This window comes from Mercurialis annua, linkage group LG5 (genome assembly GCF_937616625.2).
Source record: "Mercurialis annua linkage group LG5, ddMerAnnu1.2, whole genome shotgun sequence".
NCBI classification, from domain to species: domain Eukaryota; kingdom Viridiplantae; phylum Streptophyta; class Magnoliopsida; order Malpighiales; family Euphorbiaceae; genus Mercurialis; species Mercurialis annua.
This window is the reverse complement of record NC_065574.1, coordinates 1-5,165: the sequence shown is the minus strand read 5'-3', so window position 1 is coordinate 5,165 and position 5,165 is coordinate 1.

The following is a 5,165-nucleotide window of genomic DNA, read 5'->3' as shown; positions in this document are numbered from 1 at the left end:
CGAAGTAGGCTAAAAAAGGAATTTTTAAAAAGTTGAGTTTAACTAGGAATTTTGTTAGCTCGATAAGTTATCGGTTATTCAGCAAACGTTTCTAGTTGGGATTACTTAAAATAATAGAAGAGTTATTTGATAAATGAATTATCGTTTATCCCATTTTTGGGGCTTTTCTGCATTCCCCAAAACAGCTCAGGAGGGGAGTTTGGGTGCGTTTTTTGACCCTTTAAGCGTACCGGATGAAGTTGGAACCTAAACAAAAGATTTAGACAGTGTTACAGACAATATGAATATTCAATTAGGTTGTTAATCAGACCGTTTTATGTAGGCATTTTATTAACCCGAAGTAGGCTAGAAAAGGGATTTTTGAAAAGTTGAGTTTATCTAGGAATTTTGTTTGCTCGATAAGTTATCTGTTATTGGGACAACATTTCTAGTTGGGATTATTTAAAATCATTTGATAAATAAATTATCGTTTTATCCTGTTTTTGGGGTTTTTGTGCATTCCCCAAAACAGCTCAGGAGGGGAGTTTGTGTGCGTTTTTTGCCCCTATAAGCGTACCGGATGAAGTTGGAACCTGAACAAAAGATTTAGACAGTGTTACAGACAAAATGAATATTCAATTAGTTTGTTAATCAAACCGTTTTATGTAAGCATTTTGAAGCCCGAAGTAGGCTAGAAAAGGGATTTTTGAAAAATTGAGTTTATCTAGGAATTTTGTTAGTTCGATAAGTTATCTGTTGCAGGGACAACATTTCTAGTTGGGATTATTTTAAATCATTTGATAAATAAATTGTTGTTTTATCCTGTTTTTGGGGTTTTTGTGCATTCCCCAAAACAGCTCAGGGAGGGGAGTTTGGGTGCGTTGTTTGGCCCTATAAGCGTACCGGATGAAGTTGGAACCTGGACAAAAGATTTAGACAGTGTTACAGACAAAATGAATATTCAATTAGTTTGTTAATCAAACCGTTTTATGTAAGCATTTTGATAGCCCGAAGTAGGCTAGAAAAGGGATTTTTGAAAAGTTGAGTTTACCTAGGAATTTTGTTAGCTCGATAAGTTTTCTGTTACTGGGACAGCATTTCTAGTTGGGATTATTTAAAATCATAGAAAAGTTATTTGATAAATAAATTATCGTTTATCCCATTTTTGGGGCTTTTGTGCATTCCCCAAAACAGCTCAGGGAGGGGAGTTTGGGTGCGTTTTTTGCCCCTATAAGCGTACCGGATGAAGTTGGAACCTGAACAAAACATTTAGACAGTGTTACAGACAAAATGAATATTCAATTAGTTTGTTAATCAAACCGTTTTATGTAAGCATTTTGATAGCCCGAAGTAGGCTGAAAAAGGCATTTTTGAAAAGTTGAGTTTGACTAGGAATTTTGCTAGCTCGATAAATTACCGGTTATTCGGACAACGTTTCTAGTTGGGATTATTGGAAATCATATAAAAATTATTTGATAAATTAATTATCGTTTTATCATGTTTTTGGGGCTTTTATGCATTCCCCAAAACTGCTCAGGGAGGTGAGTTTGGGTATGTTTTTTGACCCCCTACGCGTACCGGATGAAGTTGGAACCTCAACGGAAGTTTTAGAGGGTGTTGAAGACAATAGGAATGTTTAATTAGTTCGAAAATCAGACTGTTTTAAGTAATGTTTCGATAGCCCGAAGTAGGCTAAAAAAGGAATTTTTAAAAAGTTGAGTTTAACTAGGAATTTTGTTAGCTCGATAAGTTATCGGTTATTCAGAAAACGTTTCTAGTTGGGATTACTTAAAATAATAGAAGAGTTATTTGATAAATGAATTATCGTTTATCCCATTTTTGGGGCTTTTCTGCATTCCCCAAAACAGCTCAGGAGGGGAGTTTGGGTGCGTTTTTTAACCCTTTAAGCGTACCGGATGAAGTTGGAACCTAAACAAAAGATTTAGACAGTGTTACAGACAATATGTATATTCAATTAGGTTGTTAATCAGACCGTTTTATGTAGGCATTTTATTAACCCGAAGTAGGCTAGAAAAGGGATTTTTGAAAAGTTGAGTTTATCTAGGAATTTTGTTTGCTCGATAAGTTATCTGTTATTGGGACAACATTTCTAGTTGGGATTATTTAAAATCATTTGATAAATAAATTATCGTTTTATCCTGTTTTTGGGGTTTTTGTGCATTCCCCAAAACAGCTCAGGAGGAGAGTTTGTGTGCGTTTTTTGCCCCTATAAGCGTACCGGATGAAGTTGGAACCTGAACAAAAGATTTAGACAGTGTTACAGACAAAATGAATATTCAATTAGTTAGTTAATCAAACCGTTTTATGTAAGCATTTTGAAGCCCGAAGTAGGCTAGAAAAGGGATTTTTGAAAAATTGAGTTTATCTAGGAATTTTGTTAGCTCGATAAGTTATCTGTTGCAGGGACAACATTTCTAGTTGGGATTATTTAAAATCATTTGATAAATAAATTGTTGTTTTATCCTGTTTTTGGGGTTTTTGTGCATTCCCCAAAACAGCTCAGGGAGGGGAGTTTGGGTGCGTTTTTTGCCCCTATAAGCGTACCGGATGAAGTTGGAACCTGAACAAAAGATTTAGACAGTGTTACAGACAAAATGAATATTCAATTAGTTTGTTAATCAAACCGTTTTATGTAAGCATTTTGATAGCCCGAAGTAGGCTAGAAAAGGGATTTTTGAAAAATTGAGTTTATCTAGGAATTTTGTTAGCTCGATAAGTTATCTGTTCCAGGGACAACATTTCTAGTTGGGATTATTTAAAATCATTTGATAAATAAATTGTTGTTTTATCCTGTTTTTGGGGTTTTTGTGCATTCCCCAAAACAGCTCAGGGAGGGGAGTTTGGGTGCGTTTTTTGCCCCTATAAGCGTACCGGATGAAGTTGGAACCTGAACAAAAGATTTAGACAGTGTTACAGACAAAATGAATATTCAATTAGTTTGTTAATCAAACCGTTTTATATAAGCATTTTGATAGCCCGAAGTAGGCTAGAAAAGGGATTTTTGAAAAATTGAGTTTATCTAGGAATTTTGTTAGCTCGATAAGTTATCTGTTACAGGGACAACATTTCTAGTTGGGATTATTTAAAATCATTTGATAAATAAATTGTTGTTTTATCCTGTTTTTGGGGTTTTTGTGCATTCCCCAAAACAGCTCAGGGAGGGGAGTTTGGGTGCGTTTTTTGCCCCTATAAGCGTACCAGATGAAGTTGGAACCTGAACAAAAGATTTAGACAGTGTTACAGACAAAATGAATATTCAATTAGTTTGTTAATCAAACCGTTTTATGTAAGCATTTTGATAGCCCGAAGTAGGCTGAAAAAGGGATTTTTGAAAAATTGAGTTTATCTAGGAATTTTGTTTGCTCGATAAGTTATCTGTTATTGGGACAACATTTCTAGTTGGGATTATTTAAAATCATTTGATAAATAAATTATCATTTTATCCTGTTTTTGGGGTTTTTGTGCATTCCCCAAAACAGCTCAGGGAGGGGAGTTTGGGTGCGTTTTTTGCCCCTATAAGCGTACCGGATGAAGTTGGAACCTGAACAAAAGATTTAGACAGTGTTACAGACAAAATGAATATTCAATTAGTTTGTTAATCAAACCGTTTTATGTAAGCATTTTGATAGCCCGAAGTAGGCTAGAAAAGGGATTTTGAAAAATTGAGTTTATCTAGGAATTTTGTTAGCTCGATAAGTTATCTGTTACAGGGACAACATTTCTAGTTGGGATTATTTAAAATCATTTGATAAATAAATTGTTGTTTTATCCTGTTTTTGGGGTTTTTGTGCATTCCCCAAAACAGCTCAGGGAGGGGAGTTTGGGTGCGTTTTTTTGCCCCTATAAGCGTATCGGATGAAGTTGGAACCTGAACAAAACATTTAGACAGTGTTACAGACAAAATGAATATTCAATTAGTTTGTTAATCAAACCGTTTTATGTAAGCATTTTGATAGCCCGAAGTAGGCTGAAAAAGAGATTTTTGAAAAGTTGAGTTTGACTAGGAATTTTACTAGCTCGATAAATTACCGGTTATTCGGACAACGTTTCTAGTTGGGATTATTGGAAATCATATAAAAATTATTTGATAAATTAATTATCGTTTTATCATGTTTTTTGGGCTTTTATGCATTCCCCAAAACTGCTCAGGGAGGGGAGTTTGGGTATGTTTTTTGACCCCCTACGCGTACCGGATGAAGTTTGAACCTCAACGGACGTTTTAGAGGGTGTTGAAGACAATAGGAATGTTCAATTAGTTCGGTAATCAGACTGTTTTAAGTAAGAGTTTCGATAGCCCGAAGTAGGCTAAAAAAGGAATTTTTAAATAGTTGAGTTTAACTAGGAATTTTGTTAGCTCGATAAGTTATCGGTTATTCAGCAGACGTTTCTAGTTGGGATTATTTAAAATAATAGAAGAGTTATTTGATAAATGAATTATCGTTTATCCCATTTTTGGGGCTTTTCTGCATTCCCCAAAACAGCTCAGGAGGGGAGTTTGGGTGCGTTTTTTTACCCTTTAAGCGTACCGGATGAAGTTGGAACCTAAACAAAAGATTTAGACAGTGTTATAGACAATATGAATATTCAATTAGGTTGTTAATCAGACCGTTTTATGTAGGCATTTTAATAACCCGAAGTAGGCTAGAAAAGGGATTTTTGAAAAGTTGAGTTTATCTAGGAATTTTGTTTGCTCGATAAGTTATCTGTTATTGGGACAACATTTCTAGTTGGGATTATTTAAAATCATTTGATAAATAAATTATCGTTTTATCCTGTTTTTTGGGGTTTTTGTGCATTCCCAAAACAGCTCAGGGAGGGGAGTTTGGGTGCGTTTTTTGCCCCTATAAGCGTACCGGATGAAGTTGGAACCTGAACAAAAGATTTAGACAGTGTTACAGACAAAATGAATATTCAATTAGTTTGTTAATCAAACCGTTTTATGTAAGCATTTTGATAGCCCGAAGTAGGCTACAAAAGGGATTTTTGAAAAATTGAGTTTATCTAGGAATTTTGTTAGCTCGATAAGTTATCTGTTACAGGGACAACATTTCTAGTTGGGATTATTTAAAATCATTTGATAAATAAATTGTTGTTTTATCCTGTTTTTGGGGTTTTTGTGCATTCCCCAAAACAGCTCAGGGAGGGGAGTTTGGGTGCGTTTTTTG